This window comes from Trachypithecus francoisi, unplaced genomic scaffold, assembly GCF_009764315.1.
Source record: "Trachypithecus francoisi isolate TF-2019V2 unplaced genomic scaffold, Tfra_2.0 Lachesis_group12, whole genome shotgun sequence".
NCBI classification, from domain to species: Eukaryota; Metazoa; Chordata; class Mammalia; order Primates; family Cercopithecidae; genus Trachypithecus; species Trachypithecus francoisi.
In genome coordinates, this window is record NW_022681457.1 from 60,697,119 (window position 1) to 60,723,756 (window position 26,638).

A 26,638-nucleotide genomic window follows, 5' to 3' on the forward strand; every position below is an offset into this window, starting at 1 on the left:
TGCCTCATCTGTTACCACTCCCTGCTGGCCTCCTCTCCTACCTGCAGCCCCTCCTGTGCATCCAGCTGCAGGTCCGGCCACACCAACGGCTGACTTGGTTCCCTAGACTTTCCAGGCCATGTCTTGGACATGCAGTTCCCATCCTCTGCTTCTCTGCAAATTCATCGTCTTCCTTCAAGAGCCTCTTGTCCCTCAGATATCCTGCAGAGACCTCATCTTGCCATCTGATAACTCTGGGATGCACCTCCCTGCTCAGCTTGTGGATTCCTAGAGGGCAGCACCTAGTCTCTGTCAACTGCCTCCTCAAGCCCAGATGCTGTGAACAGGGGTCAGCATTGGCTGTGTCCCTGGCTGCCTCTCTGCTCCCTGCCCCCAACTACCTCATCCCATTCTGCCCTGAGGGTGACTTCAGATGAGTGAAGCTCAACTCCAGACACAAAGGATGGATTGCTGTTCCCCAATTTTGTCAGACTCATTGCTGCCCTAGGACCTTTGCACATTCACTAGCTCTACTAAAAATGCACTTCTTGCAGGGCCTCACACATTTCTTGTCATTGAGATCTCAATTCACATGTCACGTCTTTAGAGAACTTCCCTGACCACCCACTGCAAGGTTCTACTCCCTCCGTCTGAAATGATCTGATGTGTTTTCTTAGTAATGCATGCTCTGCCTCCACTCTAGAGCATAAGGACAAAAATCCTGCTTATTCTGTTCACCCTATACCCCCAGGTTGCTGGCACAGGGCCTGGCCCATAGGAGGTATCTATATGTATTTATTGAGTGAATGAATGAATGAATGAATGAATGAACCAATCAGTGAAAAAACAAACCAATCCTACCAAAAGCCTCAAGACAGACACGGGTGGGAGGATGGGGTAGTCATTACTGTCTCCAGTAACAGATGAGGCTCTAGAGTCAAAGAGGGCTCACCAGCCAGAGTGACAGCCTGGAGCCAGCGACCCTGCTGTTTTTCCCCTGGGCTCCTTCTGTGACCCACCTCTACCCACCAGTGAACCCCCACTGGACATCTGGAAAGGGCATCTTCTCCATCCCTGACATCACTTTGGTCAGGACTGCGCTGCCCTCACTTTCTGATTCATAATTCAGCACCCAGCAGCTCACTGCTCCAGTCAGGGGTGAAGCCTCCCATTCATTCGAGATGTTTCAGATCGCCTGCTGCATCACCCCAGAGGCAGCACAGGGCTTGGTACAAAGGTGGATGCATCACAGGCCTTGCAATCCCTGGTGTGGATTTCTATACGTATATCCCACCTATTAGAGTGCCAGAGTTTATCAGGCAGAGACCAGGTCATTATTTCAGAATTTCTTTCTACTTCCTCCTTTCCCTAAAATCTGAGGGTTGGGTACTTCTGGAAAAACAATGGGGGATTATAGGTAGACATTTCTACAAAATAAACATGATGGTATGAAAATACTAAATGAACCAAGATGACATCTTCAGAATGATTATTTTAAGAAAACAATTCATTCAAGAATTGATAAATAGCCCTAGTGTGGTAGAGTGTTTGGGGTTTTTTGTTTGATTTTTAGGGGGGCAGTTATTATAAATTATCCTTTATTTTTAAAAAATAGTATCCAATATATTATAATTAGATAGCAATTCTTACAGTTGTATTGAAATATAATGAATACACAAAAAAAAGTACTTTAAAAAAAGTTTACTTTAAGTTCTGGGATACATGTGCGGAACATGCAGGTTTGTTACACAGGTATACATGTGCCGTGGTGGTTTGCGGCACCCATCGGCCCATCATCTAGGTTTTAAGCCCTGCATGCATTAGGTATCTGTCCTAATGCTCTCCCTCTCTTTTCCCCCAACCTCCCGACAGACCCCGGTGTGTGATGTTCCCCTCCCTGTGCCCATGCTTAATGTGTACAATTTGATGAGTTTGAAATATGCAAACACCTGTGATACCATCCCCAAAATCAAGATAATAGGTGCACTTAACATCTCCTGCAGTTGCCATGATGCCTTCTTCTTTATGGTAAGAACTCTTTACTTGTTTGTTTTGAGACAGGGTCTCACTCTGTTGCCCAGGTTAGAGCGCAGAGCGTGATCTCAACTCACTGCAGACTCTGTCTCCTAGACTCAAGCCATCCTCCCACTCCAGCTTCCTGATTAATTGGGACTACAGGCATGAGCCCCCATGCCCAACTAATTTTTTTTTTTGTAGTTTTTGTAGAGACGGGGTCTCACCAAGTTGCCCAAGCTGGTCTCAAACTCCTGGGGTCAAATGATTCACCCACCCTGGCCCCCCACAGTGCTGGGATTACAGCATGAGCTACTGTGCCTGACCTGTGATAAGAATCCTTAACATGAGATCCACCCTGTTAACAAATTTTGAGTGAACAATATTGCTAACCATAGGCGCTATGTTGTACAGCAAATCTCCATAATTTACCCATCTAGCATAACCAAACTTTTATACCCACTGATTTTTTAAAATATGGTGAATAGACAATTATTTTCTTCTTACTCCAAACCTAGAGCTTCTAAGTTGGGATTCTTAACCTTGGGATTGAACCTGACCTGCAATCTATTCTGGGATCCACAAAAATGCTTTTTGTTTGTTTGTTTGTTTGTTTTTGTTTGTTTGTTTTGTTTTTGTTTTGAGACAAGGTCTCACTCTATGGCCCAGGCTGGAGTGCAGTGGCACAATCTCAGCTCACTGCAACCTCTGCCTCTTGAGTTCTGCCTCTTGAGTTCACTTGAACTGCCTCAGGAGTTCAAGTGATTCTCCTGCCTCAGCCTCCAGAATAGCTGGGATTCCAGGCATGCATCACCACTCCAGGCTAATTTTTGTATTTTTAGTAGAGACAGGGTTTCACCATGTTGGCCAGGCTGATCTCGAATTCCTGACCTCAAGTGATCTGCCTGCCTTGGCCTCCCAAAGTGCTGGGATTACAGGTGAGAGCCACCATGCCCTGCCCAAGAAAATGCTCTTTCTATTGCTGCTGGGGTTAATAATACTGCTTTCCAAAGATCTCTACAGCTTGCAACAAGTCTGCTCCTGACTGTGGCATGAGAGGTACTTCCTGAGGGAGAGAGAATGCATGTGACGAGCGGATCACACTACAGTGTGTGACTTGCTCACTGATTCCAGCATTCAGTTTGGGCTAAACTGTGTTCTTTCCATTATCTTAGTTTAAAAATATAGGTTTTTTTTTCATTTAAAAAAATCAGGATTTTACACATAACTGGAAAATTAGGAAGCGAGGCCACACTGGGCCTATAGTTCTCCAACCAGAGCTGAGCCATGCTCTCCCCAGCAGATGGGCTCCTAGGTCCTGCCTGCTTGGGTCCTCACCTGGCCTGCTTTGCTCTTTAGGCCTCTTTGTCTGTGACCCTGGTTTACAAGAACTATGCTTCCCAACCTTCCCCCCTTAATACCCTAGAGCACAGATCACCCCTCCACAGTCAAGTCAGCTCTGGGAATAGTCAAGGATCCTGAATAAGCGCATTATTTTGAAGGCTTAGGTTTCATCTTTAAAAAATGTGTTTTCCATTTTATTATATAACAGGACTATGTATATTTTAATTAAAATTTATATATTTTTCTTCCCAACGTATGGACTAAAAGTGTCCCTCCAGGAAGATGTGCCGGGCTGTTCTGAGGCTTTGAGCGTTCCAAAGATGTTAGCTCAGGATGCCTTCTCCCCAGTTTGAAAAATACAGGCTCTCCCAGTATTGTTGCTCATCATGTCTTTAGTTCCTTGTCGAAATCTTCCAAGTTCTTAGCTTTTGGGCACATATTATAATCAGAAAGTAAATGCCCTTAATTTGGGGGAGTTGATCTGACCCTCAGAGCTACAGGCCCCTTTGGGCTGGCTCCAGTGCTTGTGTGGGGAAGGGGCCAGGCCCCACGTCCACATGCGGTTTGGCTGGCTCGTGCCTGGAGCTCCTGGGCATCACACACTCAGCTTGCACAGTGCTGCCCTCGGAAACTTTTGCGGGTTATGGCTTATGAAGGGTTCCGGAGAGTTCAGACACAAATCGATAGCATGCATTACAAGAGAGCGTGAGCTAACAAAGGTGCTGGTGGGCCATGCATCTCAAAACAGCTTCTTGGGGACTTTAATTGTCGGGATGTTCAGGAGAAGAATATGACCTACCGGGCATTTTCCAGAATAGAAGAGTCTATATATTAAAAGGCAGCAAATGATTCATAACTGGTTAGCGGCAGGGCCTATGGGTCCATGTTTCCCATGTGAATTTTTTTTTTCTGCATTGCAAACTCTTACATTAAATTGTGATAAATGAAGAGTGGGGGCTACTCATACAAATCAATGACTCTAGTGTGTGTGTCATTAGCCTGAGAGATGCAGGCAGCGGTCAGTCCCATAAATCATGTGATGATCTGCTGTCTGCAACACGATGCAAGCAAGCAGGCACATTAGGGAGGTTAAGAAATGAAATTAATCTGTGCATTCTCCTCTCCCCCTGCCTCCTTCACCATCACCTGGTCATACGGAAAGAATTAAAATCACATGATCCGAACTAAACCAGCTCCAGAACAGTAAATTGGTTAAGTTTGACTTCACCTTTCAACTCCAAGTTAATTATGTATTAGGGGATTAATTTATTCACAGGGACTGGGAAGGGAAATGGAGAATGGGAGAAACCTGCCAGGGCCTCTCATCCAGGTGCCAAAGTTATTAATTGCTCTGGCTATGCCACAGGCTACCTGGACAGACCCTGGGGTGGGGGTGGGCTGTGGGATCGGCCATGGATATGGCGGGGTCTGTCCTGCTCTGAGGATCAGCCAGCTTGGGTTGCAGAAGAGGCCCCAGTCTATGCTCCACAGGGATGCTTGTGATGCTTGGTTGCTGGAGTATCTTGGAAGCCTACGCTTTCCCCAGGGTGTATAGCCAGATTACACTTCAGATGGTAACTGATACCTCTTCCAGGGCCACTCGCCTTGCCTGGAACTCCTCCAGGTAGCTCTCCATTTGCAAAACTGCCCATTTTATACATGCAACTCTGATTTGCGCAACTCAAGCGTCCTACTCCTCCCACTTGGGATCCTATGGAATACCAGAACTACGTCTCCCTCGCACATGATGCCCTCTGTTCACCCGAGGACAGGGAGCATGTTCTCCTCAAACATCCTCCAGGGTGCCTCTCCAGTAGCAGCCTTTGCAGACCTCTCGCCATTGTGGTCTTCTTGGGAGGTGGGAGATCAGTGTTGATCTCTCTTCTGTGGTGCGGTCCCAACCAGTTGAGAACAGCTGCAGGTGCAGAAGTACCAAGTGGGGCGCCTGGAGATGAGACCTGGAGCAAGATAAGGGAGCTCCTTTCTCAGTGCCGCTACCTGATGGTGATTGGGCACCAGATCCAGCAGGAAATCCCAGGAAACTCCCGCTTATTTAAGGGTCATGTCTGACCACACCAGAAACAGCCTCTTAAAAGAGCCCAAATGCTAGCATCGTCTGCATGGAGCCATGCAAGAGAAATTGTTAGGCACATTTGACCATTTGTTGTTAAGACACAAGGATACTGAATGGATTTGACACAGATCCTTTGCTTATAAAACCTCACAACACCCAACACGAATGGTAGCGTTAATGCTCTGTGTGTGAACAGCACTTCACAACGTTCTGAACACATTCCCATGTGTATAGGATATTGTTTAATCTTCCCAGCAGTCCATGAGTTAGGTCCAACAATTCCCATTTGACTCCCTAAGTAAACTGAGGCTCTGAGAGTTTGAAAGACTTGGCTGAGTTCACATGCCTGGGAAGTGGCTCAGCCACCATAAGATTTAGTTGCAGGAAGGGTGGGACCATCTAGGGGCTTTCTTCCTATCAAATCTACAGATGGAAAGTTCTCAGAGTCCAAGCACCCATGACCATCTCTAGAGGCTCTATGCAGCTCCCAGATCTGTGTGCTATGCTCCAAAGGGGTTACAAAAATAAGTTGAGCTAACATCTAAAAATTAAAAGCTTTCATAGAAGGAAGGGATTTGAGCTTCTCTTGAAAACTTGGAATCTTGCCATTGGGCTAACATTTCACTGTGGTGATACTGGGTGCATGATACTGGCTCCACTCAAAGGGGTCTGAGCTCTCACAGGCTCAAGAGACACATTTTGGCCAGTACACACATTGAGACACTGACCCCTCAAATCCTCACTCTGCTCAATGACCCAGTGGCCCTCCTCTAACCCTCCTATAACCCAGTCTTACTGCTTCGCCCTCCTCCTGAGTCACCCATGCATCACTATCCTGCCCATACACTTTCTCTGTCTCTGTTCAAGCCTTTCTTGGCTTCGAGTCAAGCTCTGATCATTTCAGCAGCTCCTCTGCCCGACTTCTCCTTCCTAAGCTCCAAAAGGATTTTTCAGCTGGTTGATGCAGGTGAGCACGCCAGAGCCAGATGCACCCTGGAGACATCTAAATCCAACCTTCTTGTCTGTAGTAATGAAATTAAGGTGAGACAGGGTGCCTGACCTTCTATGTCACTGACCCCATTCCCAGACCCTTTCCTGGCCCCAAGAAGTCACCCTGATCATATTGCTATCTGAGGGTTCACCTTGCTTGCTCTTTTTGGGAAAAAGTACCAAAAACACAGAGAAAAGGGAAATATCTAAATGCCCAACATTCAGAATTAACTAAAAATCAAAATGTCCTGTATTTCTTGCAGATGTTTAAAAAAATATCAAGGAATTCTGAGTCCCATCCAGGAAGCTGGCTGCATTATACTCTTAAGGTCTCTACACATCGCTTCCTGATCCCCTTCCGTTCTCTTCTTCCAGAAGGAAGCATTATTGTGACTTTTCCTCCAAATCCTTCTAATCTATGTTTACACACACACACACACACACACACGTTTGTAAATTACATATGTTGTTTGGTTACATGCATGTGTTTAGATCTACATAAATCACTTCTGCTTTTTTCCATCACCATTGCATTTTTTAGGTTGATGTGGTTTGACTGTGTCCCCGCCTCCAAATCTCATATTGAATTATAGTTCCCATAATCCCTACATGTCATGGGTGAGACCTGGTAGGAGACAACTGAATCATGGGGGTGGGTTTTTCCTGTGCTATTCTCTTGATAGTAAGTCTCACGAGATCTGATGGTTTTATAAAGGGGAGTTCCCCTGCACATGTTCTCCTGCCTGCCACCATGTAAGATGTGCCTTTGCTCCTCCTTCACCTTCCACCATGATTGTGAGGCCTCCTCAGCCATGTGGAACTGTGAGTTCATTAAACCTCTTTCCTTAACAAATTAGCCAGTCTTGGGTATGTCTTTATTAGCAGCATGAAAATGAACTAATACAGAGGTCGATTCCCACCTGCACCTGTAAATCCAGGTGCAGGATTTACCAAATCCCATCCTCTGAGGGATATAAAATTTTGTTTACCTGATCTCCTCTATAATTAATTAATTATTTATTTTTAGACAGAGTCTCACTCTGTTGTCCAGGCTGGAGTGCAGTGGCATGATCTCGGCTCACTGCAACCTCCACCTCCCAGGTTCAAGCGATTCTTCTGCCTCAGCCTCCTGAGTATCTGGGACCACAGGCGCTCACGACCATGCCCAGCTGATTTTTGTATTTTTAGTAGAGATGGAGTTGCACCATATTAGCCAGGCTGGTCTTGAACTCCTGACCTCATGATCCACCTGCCTCAGCCTCCCAAAGTTCGGGGATTACAGACGTGAGCCACCACGCCCGGCCCCCTGATCCCTTTTTGATGGGCATGTGCATTGTGGATTTTTTACTATCACCAATAAAGCTAGAACAACACTGCATCTTTTCTGGGGTTTGCTAATGAGGTTTGCCTAGAGTTTTATTTGCTCTCTAAATGTGTCATGGTCCCTCTCCCCAGTGGTACTGAGACCTTCTGGGGGCCCCTAGGGACCACATGTGAAGATACCCAGCACAGCCCCCAATTGGTACCTCAGCATTTTCCCTGACATGTGTGGTCACATCTCTCCCTTAGCTCTCCACTGAGGATGCACATGCTGGTCACAGAGCCCTCCAGCTGGCTGTGTCCCCACATGCAAGCCCCAGGGAGCCCTAGCCCACGGCCTGTGCATCTCAGGCCCATTAAACCTCTCACTTTGTATTTCCTAATTCCTTTAAGAAATCCCAAACCTGTCTCCTTGGATAGAAATAAAATAAATGTAATATCTATTGCTATCGCTTAAACACAAATTATAGTATTTTTTATTAAATACTCTGTTGTCAAATGCTTGACATTCCTCATAATAGATAAAAAAGCAACTAAAACTAGTTATTTTCTGTTACCTTAGAGGCTTGCAACGTGGTTTGTATTGTATTTACTTGTTATGTTCTGCTTGTCGCATTTCATTATAAGCACGTGAATTATTTTCCCTATTAAATTAAAAGGCAATTCTCCCCGCCCCCAGCTACCCTTGAGCTTGTATAAAAGGTGAAGATCTGGAGCTATGGGCTCTGGGAAACCACCTGGTGATCAGGGTTACAGATCCTCTGCCAGCTCACCAGTCCTCCTCTGGCATAGGCTGGCCCAGCCCCCATGCTTGGTAATGGGGTCAGGGGAACCACCCCAATAAACTGTGCCGTGGGGAAAGGCTACATGTATCATTGTTCTAGCCTTACACTCTTTTCTACCCACTGTTTCTTATTATCATCATAGCACCCCTATAAGGCAGCAGGTTGGGACTACTGTACCTATTTTACTGATGAGGCAACAATCCTGAAAGAAGGGGCTTTTGAGTTATGGTCAGGCTTAGGGCTAGAGCCCTGCAGCTTCCACCACTTCCACCAGCACTGTTGCCACACACATGTGCCAACGGGAGGTTACAGTGCACCAGGCGCTTGGGGAATCATTTCACGTGCAATGCCTTCTTTGATCCTAACAGCAGTTCCTTGAGGTAGCAGTACTGTTACCTCTCTTTATAGTTTTTATGAAACTGTGGCCCATGGAGGACAAATAAGTGCCTCTGGCTGTATACGTTTCACATGGAAGAGCAGAGGTTGGAGCCAGGTCTGTCTGACTTTAGAGCCCAGTTCAGAAGCAGTGAGAAGAAACATCTTCAGCTCTTTGGGGTCACCATCTCTTTTAAGAATGGGATGAAATCTATGCCCCGACCCACTTCTCCCAGGAAGTACGTATTTCTCACATCACCGGCATTTTACCTGTCATTTTATGATCTGCTAGGACTAGCTGGAGCTCATGTCTGGATCAATCCAAGTCTCTGTGATCCAGGTCAGAAACTCCCTCACGAGAACTTGGAATCAGATGCTTTTGTTGCGTACACAGCCTAAATCAATTGCAGCCTCACCAAATGCTCTGTCTCCTGCCCTGCCTTTCCTTCATAAACTCTTTCTGGCAGTTGAGATTTGCCAGACTCAGAATTTGAAATGGGTTCCAGTGGAACTTGGGGGAGTGGAGTTTCTTACAGTGCTGGGATTTGACCTGTTTCTCTGAGCCCATGGGGACTTGGAGAGTAATGAGTCTGTGCGCCCCGGTCAGATCCTTCCGCTCTCTCAGTGCTACCCTCCCTCCCGCCATGGCACTTCTTTGGAAGAGGACTAGATACCTGAGTAGTAATTCATGGTACAGATCCACGTTTTCCTTATCCACCCATCCACTGAGAAACAGTTAGGTTGGGTCCATATCTTTGCCATCGTGAATTGTGCTGCAATCAACATACACCTGATGGTGTCTTATTTATATAATGATTGCTTTTCCTTTCGGTAGACATCCAGCATGGGATGGCTGGATCAAATGGTAACTCTACTTTTAGTTCTTTGAGAAATCTCCATACTGTTTTTCTATAAAAGTTGTACTAATTTATATTCCCATCAGCAGTGTCCGAGCGATTCCTTTTCACCACATCCACCCCCACGTCTTTTTTTTTTTTTTTTCTCTCCTTTTAAAACATGGTCATTCTGACCAGGATAAAGTGGTATCTCATTATGGTTCTAACTTGCATTTCCCTGATGACTAGCAATGTTGAACATGTTTTCATCTTTGTTGCCATTTGTATGTCATCTTTTGAGAAATGTCTACTCATGTCGTTCACCCACTTCATAATGCGATTATTTGTTTTTCTCTTGCTGATTTGTTTGAGCTCCTTGTGGATTCTAGATGTTAATCCTTTGTTGGGTGTACAGTTCCTTCAGGTCACCTGCAAGTCTGGCAGGTTCTCCAGCCAAGAGCCCAGACAGGCTTGGTACCTGGCAGAAAGTCATGAAAGCTCAGTTTGCACATCTGTAAAATGCAGAATCCTTTCTAGGCACTTCCACGTCAATGAGAGAACTCTGACTCCTTTATTTCTAAGGACTACATACCTTACTATTTCTCCTCTCCCTACACATTTAGACAGTGGGTCTCTGGTTTGACCTGTTCTTGCTGCTTAATCTTACAGAGAACATTCTCCAGATTCCTGCTATCTTGATGTGTCTCTCTGCACTAGCCACTCCATCACCTGAAAGCTTTGTAGTAACACAGCACTTCTCAGCTGAGGCTTGCTTCCCTAACACAAGTGCTTCCCAGCATGCACTGATAACACTCAGCCACGCAGGGAGAGAGGAGCTGATAAGGCCACATGCTCATCAGAAAATGATGCCTTTTAAATGCAACAGCCCCCTAACTCTGGTGCTAAATCACAGCACTGAAAAATATCTACAGGTACCTATGGAGAAGGAAGATGAAAGAAAAATACCTTTTGTTGGATGGAAAAGAAGTAGCCAAGAAGAAAAAGGTTTTCATGCATGGACTATGTCAAGGTCCCACAATTGTCACCAAGACCACCATGACGGAAGCATCTTCTTCATTGGCCAATGGACATCAGTGCAAGGATGGTTGTGCATGGAAAAGAGGAGGCAGAAGGGCAGGAGGGACCCGGTCAACCTTCGGAGTGAGCAGACTCTAAACTTGACTTTTGCCTGGCCCATCGGATCATACTGCTCATGCAGTCTGTTTGGGTTTTGTTTCCTTTGAGGACCTCTCTCACTCCCACAAATATCCTACAACCCTTGAGTAGTAATTAAAACCCATCAGAGATTAAAATAGTCAGAATTGGTTATGGTAAAAGGGACCTGAAACAGTGAGAAAGGGAGGAGAAGGGAAGAAAGATTAAGGCAGACAGGGGAACCTATGGAGAGAGTGAGAGCTAGAGACAGAAGGAGAGAAGAGGCAGGGTCATGGAAACAGAGGCAGCGTCTCTCCAAGTCCTTCTCAAAGACACTGGAAGAGTTCTGGAAGCCAAACAGGTGTGCAACATGGCAAGCAGTGGAATGGAGGACTCAGTCCATTTTCTGGATTTTTAGGGCCTCAGATCACATACCCTGGAATTTCTCATGCTGTTCTCTTTATCTTTCTTACCCATCCCAGGCCTAGATTTTCAGCCTGCAAAAACACTCTTGCTTTCATCAAAACCAGAATTCTCTCTGTGTTTTTGTCAAGCATCTTTGCCTTCCTCCTGGGATTCTCATCTGCCTTTGTTGTTTCAATTCCATATCTGTCTACCCTTTCTTCTCCTTCTCCTTCTTTTTTTTTTTTTTTTTTTTTTTTTGGTCTCACTCTGTCACATAGGCTAGAGTGCAGTGGCGTGATCTCAGCTCACCGCAGCCTCCACTTCCTGGGTTCAAACAATCCTCGTGCCTCAGCTTCCCAAGTAGCTGGGATTACAGGCATGTGCCACCACGCCCAGCTAATTTTTTTATTTTTGGTAGAGATGGGTTTTCACCGTGTTGGCCAGACTGGTTTCCAACTCCTGGCCTCAAGTGATCCACCTTCCTCGGCCTCCCAAAGTGCTGGGATTACAGGTGTGAGCCACTGCACCTGACCAACCTTGTCTTCCCCTTTAGGTCAGAATTATCTTGATGCCTTCCCAAACCAAAGCTGGTTGGCTGCTTCTTCCACCACTGTGACGGAACTCAGCTCAGTCCATCATCTCCACTCCATACAAGGAACCCCAGTTGGCCAGCACGGTCTCCCTGACAGGGGAAGTGTTTCTCCAAGCTCAGAGGGGTTGACAAAGTGGAAACTGCCCACCCTGGAGGTGGCCTCTTCTCCCCAAGGCCAGCACAGAATTCTTCTCGGCCGTGGCATTCTCTTGGAGAGCATCTTGATGCAGATGAAGGATGCTATATAAATCAATGGATCATAAGTCTGTTGGACAGCACTTAGATAGGTAAATGCATGGTGTTATTCACTCAGTAAACCTTCCTAAAAAAGATAATATGCTCAGTATCTCACCGTGCTGACATATTTCAACTCAATTGATAATGGGTCAGGATTGCGCAAAACTTACAGAGTGAATTACCTTTTAGCCATCCCTTCCAGTTTAGGGTTGCAGTCACCAACAAAATCAATGTCGAAGGATTCTTGTTGTCTCAGACAATACCAACAGTGACTCCTAATGAAATAAACCATTGAAGCCTTTTAATCAGACCACCTGCCTAAAAGGAGGAAGCCATCCAGAGGAGGCTGGGGCTCTAGGGACCTATTTTCCTCTTACCGGTCAACGCATGAGTGATTCTTTAATTGTAGTAATGATGTGCTTACCCTGGACCCAGACACTCGGGCAGCAAGAGGCAGCAATTCTCTGGGGCAGAGGGTTGGCGTGACCTCAGCTGGGGCTGCACAGGTCCCAGAGCAGGGCTGCATCACCAGGGGCTGTGCAAATGCCTCCAGGTTAGGGGCCTGTTTGACTCCCAGACATGTGATAAATCTCTATTGAAAGAAAGCCCTGTAATAAATGAACCCTGCTCTACATCTGAATTCTAGGGTCACTGTTACAAAAATAGGAGCTGGCTGCAAATGTGACCGTCAATGGGCTTCTGCCCCTACCCCTTGCTCTTCCTTCCTCCCCAACCTGCAAATTTCTGAAAAATTAGCTAACATCACCTTAAATATATTTAAATATTAGGAAGCTGAAGGGAGTCCAGAAACATAAGAACTGACCTAGTAGTTCTCTGCAAGGCTCTCTTTTGTGTCCACTGATTCACTCTGAGGCACATTTATGGTTTCCTTCTTCTTTACGGATCATCCCCAGATTTTCTTTGGAAATTCATCTTTTCCTCATGCTCCTGTCTGAGTGTGCTCTTCTCTTAGCTCCATGGTGGACCTAGGATTCAGGTCTGTATTAGTCTGTTCTGCATTGCTATAAAGGAATATCTGAGGCTGGCTAGTTTACAAAGAAAAGAGGTTTATTCGACTCATGGTTCCACAGGCTGTACAAGCACAGCACCATGAATTTCTTCTGGAGAGGCCTCTAGAAGATTTTACTCATTGCAGAAGGTGAGTAGGTAGCACTTAGATAGGTAAATGCATGTGTGTTATTCACTCAGTGAACCTTCCTAAAAAAGATGCTATGCTCAGTATCTCACCATGCTGACATATTTCAACTCAATTGATAATGGGTCAGGATTGAGCAAAGTTTACAGAGTGAATTACCTTTTAGCCAGAAGGATGGGGGCAGGCAGGTCACATGGCAAGAGGGAGCAAGAGACATGCTAGGCTCTTTTAAACAAACAGCTCCCACGTGAACTAATAGGAGTGAGGACTCACTCATTACCATGGGGAGGGCGCCAAGCCATTGATGAGGGATCCATGCCCATGACCAAAACATCTCCCACCAGGCCCCACCTCAAACACTGGGGATCTCATTTCAGCCTGAAATGAGAAGGGTACAAAACATTCCAATGATATCAAGGTCTAACTTAGTAGTTGATTCCCTAATAAATCTCATCCTGTCAGCCAGAGTGTCAACTCAGGACTTCTAATGGGGTGACTAACAGAGAAAGGCCTGGTTCTCTCTTTCTGAGCAGACATGGACCTGTGGAGTGTGTTTCCAGTTGGTCATTAGCTGGTGGAAAGCCCATCTGAAAATGTGACCCACACCAAGAAGGTTGAGATAAGAGGCTAAGGCAGTGATTCCAAGCCTCAGGATTCCTACCTGAAGTTCGGACCCCCAAGCAAGATCTTCTTGGATTCTTTAGTTCGTGAGCCAAGAAATTCCCTCTTCACTCTGGCCACTTAGACTTGGTTTTATCTCCCTCCTTGTCCTCCTCCTCCCTCCACCGCCCTCCTCCTCCTTCTCTTCCTCCTTCATCTCTTCTTCCTCCTCCTCCTTCTTCTTCCTCCTCCTCTTCTTCTTCTCTTTCTTCTTCTCCTACTTTTTTTTTTCTCTCTCACTCTCTCTCTTTCTCTCTCTCTGTTGTCACAGGCAATCAAAGAATCCTGATGGATTTCCCCCACCTACAAGGAAAAACCCATGAGCATTGGGAAATAAGGCTTCTTTCCATCTGAGGAGGAAGTCCTTCCTGGGAATCCTCTGAGGAAGGGCTCTTGTGCTCCTGTGACCACAGCACCAATCCATGACTACTGCTTTTGAGTACTAACCAGTAAATTTACAAAGAGCCTTTTAAAAAGCCCTAGGAAAGAATTAAGGGCACAGATAGGAAGGGAACTGCCTTTCTTAGAAAACAAATTAAAACAAGAACCACTATCTGTGTAGCTGGTCATACTCAGAGGCACATGATCTCCTGAAGTCCCATTTTTCTGACTGATGATGATGGCTAGAGAGGAGCTCCTGCTATGGATAACTTTGTTGAATCCCCATTGTGTCTAGAATGGGCAAGAATGAGTCTCTCAGCAGCCAGCACCCTTTAACTCTTCCCATGAAAGATCTTTTGGGTCCCTAGAAAAGATCCATTCATACTCTGGATAGCTGGATCAGTGGACATGAAAAATAAGGCAACTGGGATCAGGCATGACAGTATGTTGGAAGAAACCAAAGTCAAGCCAACAGCGTATGAGTTCTCCTTTCCCTTGAGTCTATGTGGAGGCTTCCTAGATATCTGAGCAGCCAGACCCCCATAACTTCCTCTCACCACCAGCCTTCTTTTGGGGCCAGTGCCACGGGACCAGTTAGTGCAATGGAGGTCCAGCATTCAGCAGGATCCTTGAGTAGGAAGCTGGTGGAGGGCCCACCGCCCTTTGTCTACCACGGTGATGAATGGTTGTTGACACGGCTAAACAAAGGTATTATTAGTAGATTACATCTGAGAGGCTGGACTCGTGCAGAAAGAGGGCAACAAGAGCCCTGGGCCCTGCTCAGCTCCCAATTAGTCCACAAAAGCCTAAACCACCAGGTCAGGGATAAAAGTGAATAAATGTTTCTAAATTCTTATCTTAAACACACTTAAGCTTAAAGCTATTTAACTGGGGCTTTAAAAGCATGTGAGCTTCCTGGAGCCCAGCTACCTGCCTCATTCTCTTGCTCTTATTTTTGCTTTTATCCTTTTAGTCTTGAAGAAGCCTAATTAGAAGCTTGAACAGGGCTCTCTCTCCCTGCCCTTAAATCAGTAATTGGCTTCAGTGCAGAGACTGTCAGGAAATTAACACATCACAACATGACAGCTGTTAATTTTTTCTCCTTATTTGTCATATGAATCACCGCTGATTTGCCAGAGTGCATAACAAATTAGTGGGCTGTAATCAGCGGCCTCTCTTCTGTGAGCTGCACCTTCCCTTTTTTTTTCCCTTTTTCCCCCTCTCTCTTTTTTTCTCTCTCCCCCTACAGTCCATTACTTCACTGCCTCAGCAGAGATGACTGTTCCTAGGTGTGTCATTGTCAATAAATCAGAATAAGCAAATGCTAAAAGCGCAAGAAGCTCTTTAAACTTTGATGAAGGCTTTTAGTTACATTTTAAAACTTACACTCATAACTTGAATCGTTTTTTTTTTTAAATTGTCACTCGCTGGTAGTGATAGACTGTCAGGTTTCCAGTCATTTCCTCATCCGACGTGCCAGGGAAGGTGGAACTCCAAGTGTCATTTGCACAAGTTCTGGCTGACAGAGGAGGTGGAGGAGGTGTTAAGGAAGGCAGGGGAAGGGAGAGAGATCAGAGATTCCAACAGGGTCAGACCAAGGCACTTTCCCTTTTGAGTGAAAGGTTTAGTGGGGGCCAGGTATGGTGGCTCACACCAGTAATCCCAACAAAGTGGAGGCTGAGGTGGGTGGATCACTTGAGGTCAGGAATTCGAAACCAGCCTGGCCAACATGATGAAACCCGATCTCTATTTAAAAAATACAAAAATTAGCCGGGTATGGCGGCATGCACCTGTTGTACCCGGGGAGGCTGAGGTGGGAAAATCACTTGAACCTAGGGGCAAAGGTTGCAGTGAGTCAAGATCACGCCACTGCACTCCAGTCTGGACAACAGAGTGAGACCCTGTCTCAAAAAAAAAAAAAAAAAAAGTGAGACTTAGGGGAGAGAGAAAAACAGGAGGAAGAATGGGAGGTGAACACACAGGGTGGGAGAAAGAGATATGGATTCTGGAATCTCATCCTCCTCAATCTTTCCAACTTGACTTATTGTCCGCTGTGTCTGGGTCATCTGAGGAGTGTGGGCTTTTAACCAGGACTACCAAGAAGAGTCATGGGTTCTCAGACTTTATTCCTCATTCAGCCTGCCAGAAGACCTATTGGTGGGCCTTAAATTCAATACTTATTGCCTCTGGCAAGGAGGGAGCATAGGAAGATTGGTACCACTGGAAGGCTTCACCACGTGGGTTTCAGTTCTAGACTCTAAGATTTGCCAAACAAATCTGTGTTCTCTGCATCCATACTGTGGATGCAGAAGGGGAAGGCATTTCTTCCTTCTCCTCCTGGATCTATTGTACTGACAAGTCCATGTCTTTCTAACCTGGGGCCAGTAGAGAGTTGGTGGTGGTGGCTTCACATTGGGGCACCGCCTCTCAGGGACCTATCAGCATGTTCTCTTGGTTATTACAGACTGATGTTGAATCTAGGAGTGAGAGTATTTCAGGGGTGAATTTCTTCTTTCCTTTCATTTACTACACATCCATCCATCCATCCATCCATGCATCCATCCACCAATTCATCCTTTCATCCATCCACCAATTTATCCACCAACCCATCTATCCATTCATCCACCCAGCCAACTGTCCATCCATCCATCCACCCATCTACCCATCCATGCACCCATTCATCCATCCTCCCATCCATCCACCTATCCATCCATCCATCTACCCATCCACCCATCCATCCACTCATTCATCCATCCATTTACTCATTCATCCATACACCCATCCATCTATCCACCCATCCATCTATCCACCCATCCATCTATCCATTCACCCATCCATCCATCTACCCATCCACCCATTCATCCACTCATTCATCCATCCATTTACTCATTCATCCATACACCTATCCATCCACCCATCCATCCATCCATCCGTCCGTCCATCAATCCATTCATCCATTATCAGTGTATTTTGCATGCAGCAGCATGGCATGAGCCCAATGCATGAACAAGAGGGTCAGAGGGAGAGAGCAGAGGGAGAGTGTGGAAAATGCTATCTATCTCAAGACAAGCCCCTCTCAAGGTACTCCAGGATGTCCCCATGGTGGATATGGAGGAGAGTGAAAAAGCCTTGCATTCTTAACCATAGCCATAAGCAGATTTTATGTATCCATATTGGTCTTAAGTCACCCTTTTCCCAAGAGTTACTCTAATGACTTTTTTGCACTGAATTCCAATTTGGCTACTTGAGAATGGAGTTTAGTTCAGTTTATCAAGTACATTGGCAGGACTATTATGCACTGGATACTAATTTAGGAGCAAAAAAATTCAATAAATTAGGGTCTATGCCCTTGAAAATTATATAAATTTTAGAAAAGCTGTCATTTTAAAACTGTGTTTTGTTTGTGTGTTTGTTTGTTTGTTTTTCAATTCTCAACACCCAGGACATGGAATGTATCTCCTGCAGACTGATCTCTTTCCTGAGAGCTGAGATGTCCTGTCCTAAGGTACACAAAACAGTTTTCTAAATATTAGTCATTTTAATAGACAGAGTCATTAGGTCTTGCTCATGTGAAAGCCACTGAAATCTTTTGGAAACATAATAATTGTCTTTTTTTTTTTGCTTGTGATAATTTATGTATGTTCAATGTATTTAAATACAGTTTAATATGCTACATTTTATAAAAATCACCGCTGAGAAAGTTTCTCTCTAATGTCATTTTTGCAAGCTCCAAGAAAGGGTTTTTGAGCAAAATACCAATTTTACAATTACTCCGTTGAATCCTAATTTAAGAAAAGAATCATTTATTCATTATGTGAGGTGGAATGAATTTTCCAGGACAGACTAAGATTGACAGTAATGAAGTAGGAGCTTCACAGAAGAAGCAGTAGTGGGAGTTTTGAAATTCTGAGACCAGCACCAGGCCCACCATAGGTATGGACACTTGGCTGGTCCTGAGGGCCCCCACAGGAGTGGGGCATATCAGGTTAGATGCCTCTGAAGACAATAGGGATGGATTCAATAAGTGTTTCCAACACTTGGTAGAATCCAACGGATCAATGAATCCTGTCGCCTGCTGGCTGGCCCTTCAGGGCAAGGGCGCTCTTCCTCCACTCACTAGTATCTCTCCAGTATAGGCTGACTTCACTGTCCTCCCATTCCTGCTGTCTTTGACCTCTAGTCATCTTCTATTCCTATGTTATACAGAGCTTGCTTTTCTCTGAGCACATACCTTGTGCTCCTCTCCGTTCTAAATTGATCTATGGAAGCCACGTTTCTTGATAAACAAACCTCCTTAAATACACCTTATATCTTCAATGTCCCTGTTCTGTCACAGTGAATGCTGTGGTCTTGGTGATACACTTTAGGAAGAAACTTTCCCTGCAGCCCTCAAGGGTGGCATGTCAGGATCAGGAGTTTTTGTCTTCTTTGTATCCCAAGCCTTTTGAGAACTATTTCTACTTCTGCCTCTGCACCTTTTAGATTAGCACCATCTGGCTCTGCTACCTTCTACTTCTTGTGATCCCCAGCATTTACCAATCTCCTGGGCACTTTTGTCATTCACTAGGAATCATGAGAACTGGGTCAACATCCTCCTTTATCACCAAATATTGTCATTATGAAGGGTGAACTCAGGTTTAACAAGGATGATCTCTAGCCCATCACTGTTGAGTTACAGATAGTTGATCCACTTGCCCATCTCAGTGACCTCACCCTACTTTAGCCAGCCAGCCAGGTGCTGGGCCATCTGCGTACCTAGGTGCACCGTACCTTCTCCCCAAAACTACAACTCTCTCAAGTCTTAACTACTAGAACCATCTCATTCTCAGATCCAATGTCTTATCCTAGCTCCCTTAAAGATTTACTCATTTTTGTACATTCACTTCTATTTTTCTGAGACTTCTGGGTCTCAGATGTTGATATGGTTTGTAGTCCCACCCAAATTTTGACCTGTCATTCCAAGGTGTCAAGGGAGGGACCTGGAGGGAGGTAATTGGATCATGTGGGAGGTTTCTCCCATGCTGTTCTTATGATAGTGAGGGAGCTCTCACCAGATCTGATGGTTTTATAAGGGGCTCTTCCCTCTTCACTCATACTCTATATGCCTACAGAGTATGTAGGGTAAAGAGAAAAAATACAATAAAACTCCAAGGGAATGACATATTGTATGGAGAGAGACAGAGAGAGACAGAGAGAATCTCACTCTGTTACCCAGGCTGGAGTGCAGTGGCACGATCTCAGCTCACTGCTAAGTCCACTTCCTGGGTTCAAGCGATTCTCCTGCCTCAGCCTCCCAAGTAGCTGGGATTACAGGAATGCACCACCACACCTAGTTGATTTTTGTATTTGTAGTAGAGTCGAAGCTTCACCATGTTGCCCAGGCTAGTCTTGAACTCCCATCCTCAGATGATCCACCTGTCTGGGCCTCCCAAAGTGCTGGGATTACAGGTGTGAGCCACCGTGCCCAGCTTTCTTCTAGATTGTATCATCTCTCACTTTTTCTCTCTCTTTGCTTATTCCTTCCAACAATTAAGCATACTTAAACATCTCCCATCCTTATGAAGAAAGAGATCTCCTACAGTCCTAAAGACCTTTTTGTTCTCACAACCAGCAAGTTTCTAAAGAGTTATCATCTCTTGCTGGACCCACTTCTCATAGCTCCATTCCCTCTTTAACATACTGCTGTTTGACTTTGGAGCCCTCCAACTCTCACCAAGACTGCTTAAATGCTTGCAGACAGATAACACTTTTCAATTTTCAGCTAACCTGTTTTATTTTTCTGCGATCATGAGGGCATAACTGCCTCTTAAAAATTTGACTTATGAGACACCACAGCCTCCCTGGGTTCTTTCTTTGCTACCTTTTTCTGGCCATTCCTTTTTGGGCTCCTTCAGAGACTTACTTCTCATGATCTCCTCGCTCTCTCTCTTTCTCTCTCCATACAATATGTCATTTCCTTGGGGTTTTATTGTATTTTTTCTCTTTACCCTACATACTCTATAGGCAAGTTTGGCCTCTCCTTTTGGGCTTCAAATAACTTTAAGCCTAAACTTTTTGGGCATCTGCTCTTGGATCTCTCATGAGTATCTCCAAAGCTAACCTGCCATCTCTCTCCCCATCTTCAATGGACTTCGGTTCTTTTCTAGAGATGAATGACAAGAGGTCATCCTGGGTTTCTTCCTCTCCAATACAGCCATTGTCTAATCAATCACCAAATTATATTGATTCCCCCATCTGTCCATTCTTGCTGTTCCCACCACCATGACCCTGATCCACCACCACCACTTTCTCTCATTTGATTAATACAACAGCTTCTATCTTGCCAGCCTTCACTATACCCAACATATTCCACACTGCAGCCAGCATCCTTTTTCTCAATGCAATTTTATTTATTTATTTATTTTGAAATAGAGTATTGCTTTGTTGCCCAGGCTGGAGTGCAGTAGTGCAATCATGGCTCACTGCAGGCTTGACCTCCTAGGCTCAAGCAATTCTCCCACCTCAGCCTTCTGAGTAGCTAGGACTACAGGTATGCCCCACCATGCCTGGATAATTTTTAAAATTTTTTGTAAAGACAGGATCTTGCTATGATGCCCAGGCTGGTCTTGAACTCCTGGGCTCAAGCAAAATTTGACCTTGTCACTTGCACACTGAGACACTGCTGCAAACTGCAGCAGTGTCATCCTTGACACAGTTTATAAGAACCTTTATGACGACACATCAGCCTAGGGTGGGTCCTCATTTGCCCACCCACATCACAAGTTCTAATCCAGAAATATTGAATTCATTCAGTTTCCTGAAGTTCTGATTTTTCTCTTATCTCCAGGCCTTTGTTCATGATATGTCCTCTACCTAGAACACTGCTGTCTACCCTTTTACTCCTCAGGTTTAAGCTTCACTGTTGCTTCCTCTGTGTAGCCCTCCCTAATGTCTGTCCCCGCCTCCCAACCTCCCAACCCAGAGATTGGGGCCTGGGTTTCTGTTACTAGCATGACAGCCGGACGTGGCAGCTCATATCACATGGCCTTGATGACATGTCTGTGCCACATCAGGCCCCACTCCAAGAAGACAGTACTCTCTGTCGGGTTGAAACTTTGTTGTGTTCATTGCTGGAGCCCTGCCAAGCACCACACCTTGCCCAAATAGTTTCTCTGGAGGTGTCAGTCGAGTTGGTCAGATGCCTTAGTCATCAGTATCCACAGGGACAGACCTGGAGGTGTCTTTTCATTTCTTTGCCTGAAAATCAGTCTGTGTCTTAGACTCTAAAGTTCGGAAATTAAATTTATTATCTACACATCTTTTGGATTTTATCTAATTTTCTACGACATCTGGGTCAATGAAAGTATCTCTAGATTCCCAAATAAAAACTTACAAGCACCTAGGGTTATTTCTTCTGCACGACTCTAAGTAGCTGGTGATTTCAATCTCCTAGCAGATGCTTGGCCCTGCAACAGGCCCAGCTGGGCTGTGCCCTAGGGCTACCTCCCCTCGCACATGTTGGAACCCACCCCTGGTATTCTGGAGAAGTCCTCTCAGCTAGAATTATTTTCAATTGAGCAGTTCATGAAACCCTAGAACCTGTAGAAGGAAAAAAACAGAAATAATTTCCAGTCCAGGGCAAAGTAAGGCTGGATGGAAAAAGAGAGAAAGTCAGTTGTTGGACAGCATCAAAAGTCAGCCTGTTCTATTAGGCAAAAATAAACAGAAGCACGGAGTAACCAAACAAGACAAAAATGTTCATTAGCTGCGCCAATCCAGACCACCCACTTCGTTGAACTGACCACATCACTTCAAGATTCCCTACACATGGCCCCACCCTTCCCTGACCTCCCCAGGGATAGACAGGGCATCAGAGTGGAAAGGAAGAGACCAGCTCAAAAGTGGGGGGTGGGGGTTATTCTCTCCACCCCCCAATTCCAAAGCTGCCCAGAGATGCACTTTGGCAGCATATCCAACAAGAAGTCAGCCTTGGGGGAGTTCCCTGCCTGACTGCCTCGGTTTCTCCTTGATAGCACGGAATCATTGTTGTCCGTTTACCAAAATGAGTCTAAAACAGGGGTCAGAACAGATCAGTATCTGTGGGGAAGGGCAGCATTCTTTGAAGAGGCGTATTCAGGATTCATTATCTCTTTATAATTAAAAACAAACTATTTTTTCCTATTAAACTTAGGAGAAAGTTAAGTTCAATTTAAAGCATCTGGCCTCCTTGGGGAGTGCGGAGATAGCGTCCTCATTAGCTCCTGCAGCGACTCTTGGGGTTGGGGGAGGAAGGGCATGGAGATTTCACTTCATTTGTTTGTTCACTGAGTTTCTTCCTCACTCTGTCGGCATGTGAAGGTGGGGACCTGCACATTTTGCTCACCACTGTATCCTCCACTCCTAGAACAGAGCCTGGCACGTGTCAGACAACTGTGAAAGGAACTGATGAGTGGAAGAGAGAATGTAGAAATGAATGAATCAGCATAAGCCCCACAGGGACGAAGACTGGAACTGGAGCACCCTTTCATCCCCACTGCTGGACACAGGGTGGGGAACACTAAATGTGCGCTATGCATTGTTTACTGAAACAGGCTCTACATCAAAAGAAAAAACAAAACAAACAGGAAGCTTTTCTGGATCAAGGTTTACGTTTTCCAGTTGAGATGCAGAGGCCCAGGGAAGAAGGGAGATTTGAGATTTGCTTGTAGCCTCTGAGATGGTCGGCTGGGAGGCTCTGGCCAAGGTGGGGTTGTTGAGCCCCAGGTAAAAGCCCCACCCAGGCCCTCTTCTTGCTGTCTGAAACAGGGTAGCCACACTCTGTCTTTACCAGGGAGTCCTATCTGGAGTTCAAGTTCCAAGACTGGACCTTCGGGGCCTCCCAATAGAAGGGCAGAGATCTTTCCTCATGAATATGTTGGGCCCTTGTGGCTCCCTCAACTCTCAGCAGCTGCCACAGATCCATTCTCCTCTCTGGCCCCAAGAGCACACCTGATGGCAGGTTTCCGGATATGGCTAAAATGAAGCCAGGACAGGTGTCAGGTGAAGGGCTTAGGTCTAGGCATAAGGGGTGCTGCTTTGCCCAGGAGAGACCCAGATTAGCAAGCCTGGATTGGCAGCACTTGAAAGAGCCCCCGGGGCTTTTGGCAACTCAGGACAGTAGGTGAACTCCCAGGAAACTCACTCTCCTTCCAGGCCCAGCCCAAATGCTACCTTCTCCAGAAGGCTTTGCTGTCCCCAGCATTGATGCGATGTACCCCTACTTGGTGGGAGTCCCCTCCTCTGGGTCTCCAGTCACTTCTCAGTGGCCTCCCTCTCAGCTTGTTCATCTGTCTCTGCATAGGATCGTGCGCATCAACACCAGGACAATGTTTCTGGTCTTCTTTGAACCTTCTGTGTCCAGCACAGTACCTGATTCCAAGCAGGTACTCAGGAAATACTTCTGACAAGTAGACAAGGCCTCTCTGCATCTTTAGGACCAGAGAAGCCAAAAGAAACTGAAAAGATGGTCTATAAGAGGTTCAGGGGTTGCAGGGGGAAAAGCTGTGAAGGAAAAAGACGCAGTCCTGGCCAAAAAGCTGAGATCTCTGGCTGTCCTGTCACCTTTTTGGCCCCAGAGCCTCAAGGCTGCTGGATGCAGTGGGAATGACCCCTGGTGTCCACCCTGGCACTGTCAGATCACATAACCCATATTAGATAAAAGGAGCAGATATATGCCTTTGTTTAAGATGCCACATGCCTGATCAAAGTAAAGGCTGTTTACTCAACCACTTGTAAAACTCAAGAATAACAGACTTGCTCATCTGAACCCAAGCTTGCAGACAGCACTGGAGAGCAGAACTCATGCCTGAGGGCATTCCCTGGAGAGAAGTCAGGGCTGGAATGCTGGCCAGGATGGCTGGGGAGGTGGAAGGGAGCGGCAGTGCCTATCCTCAGTGTGTGTGTATGATTCTTCTCACCTCTCTTCCCTTCCCCAGTCTCTTCTCTCTTTGCAGGCCACTTGTGGAGCACATAGGCTGGGTTTCCTGGGAAGTAGACTCTTGGGAAGGAGATTAGTGTGCAGGAGTTTGCTAATGAGTGCACCTGAGATCCCATCTATGACAAGGAAGGAAATAGGATTGAGCAGAGGAGGAAGTCAGGCTGCCATGAAGTCTCTGCCAAACGCTGCAACCAGCCCGGCAGAGAGTCCTGAAGATGGGATGAGCCTTCAGAGCTGCCCAGCTCAAGGGAGAGAGTGCTGACTGGGCCTCTACACACCCTGTCCCCATCAATCAACACTAGGTGCCATTGCCTGGGACAGCAGTAGAGCTTGGGTGAGGCAGTGGTCTTCAGCCAAGGCAATCCTGAAAGGGGCTGGCAGCTGAGGGCTGTCTGTCAGGGGCTCTCCCAGCAGAGAGGAGAATCTATGCATAGAGTCCCGAAAGGAGGTCTATGCAGCCCCTCCCAGCAGCCACCACATAGCGTTGACAGTGAAGGTGATCAGAGTGGCATCAGCCATGGTAGCCAGAGAGCTATTTGGCTTGATGGGAAACGGGAGTAAGGAATGAAGACTGCAACCCATGTGAATTCTTCTAGTCATGCCTTCTGTAACCCCCAACACATTGATCTTGCCTGGCTTAGGAGGGAGTCAAGTGTCAAATTTAAGGCTATTCTACTTTTTTTTTCTTTTAATTCTATTTCCATAGGTTATTGGGGAACAGGTGGTGTTTGGTTACCTGAGTAAGTTCTTTAATAGTGATCTGTGCACCCATCACCCAAGCAGTGTACACTGCATCCAATTTGTAGTCTTTTATCCTTCACCTCCATCCCACCCTTTCCCCCTGAGTCCCTGAAGTCCACTGTGTCATTCTTATTCCTTTGCATCCTCACATCTTTGTTTCCACTTATGAGTGAGAACATACGATGTTTGATTTTCCATTCCTGAGTTACTTTACTTAGAATACTAGTCTCCAATCTCATCCAGGTTGCTGCAAATGCCATTGGTTCATTCATTTTCATGGCTGAGTAGTATTCCATCATACATGTGTACCACAGGTTAGTTTCTTTATCCACTTGTTAAATGTTGGGCATTTGGATTGGTTCTACATTTTGCAATTGAGAATTGTGCTGTTATAAACAAACATGCACCTACAAGTATCTTTTTCGTATAATGACTTCTTTTCCTCTGGGTAGTTACCCACTAGTGGGATTGCTGGATCAAATGGCAGTTCTACTTCTAGTTCTTTAAAGAATCTCCACACTATTTTCCATAGTGGCTGTACTAGTTTACATTCCCACTGGCAGGGTAGAAGTGTTCCCTGTTCACTGTATCCACGCCAACATCTATTATTTCTTGCTTTTTGATTATGGCCATTCTTGCAGGAGTAAAGTGATATCACATTGTGGTTTTGATTTACATTTCCCTGATCATTAGTGAGTTTAGTGAAGTTAGCATTTTTTCATTTTTCTTTGGCCATGTTTATATATTCTACTTGAGCAGCCTGCATTCTACAAACTCAGATGTCCAACCCAGAAGCCCTTCTTCTTCATTGATCAGAAGAGGAGCAGAGGCCTGGAGAGGGGAAAGGAATGACTCAGGGCCATGCAGCATATGGAGCCAAGAGTAGAGCCACTGATGCTGTCTCCCAGTATAGAGTTGAGCTGAGAGCACCTTTTTGGCCTATGCCTTGCAGATGACCATCTCTCTCTCCCATCAACACTGCACTGTAGACCCAACTTTGTGAAATTTTTATACTTTAACAAAACCCAGTTGAAACCAGTGAGGCTTTCGTGAGTTCTTACTGGCTGCTCAGTAGTGTCCTCAGGCTACAAGGAAGCAAGAAAGAGATGAGTCAAAGTGCTGCCTTTGGTCCAGGAGACAAAAACCATGGCCAGAGAGTGACCAGGCACGGTGGCTCATGCTTGTAACCCCAGCACTTTGGGAGGCCTAGGTGGGTGGATCACTTGAGGTCAGGAGTTCGAGACCAGGCTGGCCAACATGATGAAACCCCATCTCTACTAAAAGTACAAAAATTAGCCAGATGGGGTGGTATGTGCCTGTAATACCAATTCCTCAAGAGGCTGAGGCAGGAGAATTGCTTGAACCCGAGAGGTAGAGGTTGTAATGAGCTGAGATCACACCACTGCACTCCAGCCTGGGCAACAGAGTGAGAGATGGTCCCAAACAAAATAAAACTAAACAAAAACCATAGCCAGAGAGCAAAGGGACAGCACGGCCAGGCAGGCCAGAAGCAAACACCCTGCGAGCATATTCTGACACAAGGGGCAGGTCTATACTGCTCAGGGTGGGCCAGGAGAGAGGCTGTGGATGAGACTTGGGAATGGCTTTCTGTCCTGGCAGTACTGTAAGGATGTCAAGAA

The 26,638-nt window shown here is 45.8% G+C and overlaps 1 long non-coding RNA gene across 1 annotated transcript in view; it reads left to right on the forward strand.

Moving 5' to 3' along the window:
• The window catches only part of LOC117093859, a 33,900-nt gene extending 11,001 nt beyond the window's left edge, over nt 1–22,899 (forward strand). The window contains exons 2-3 of the long non-coding RNA XR_004441282.1: nt 17,745–17,807; nt 22,686–22,899. This is a non-coding gene — a long non-coding RNA (uncharacterized LOC117093859). The remainder of the gene's footprint in view (nt 1–17,744; nt 17,808–22,685) is intronic.
• Nucleotides 22,900–26,638: the final 3,739 nt, after the last annotated feature.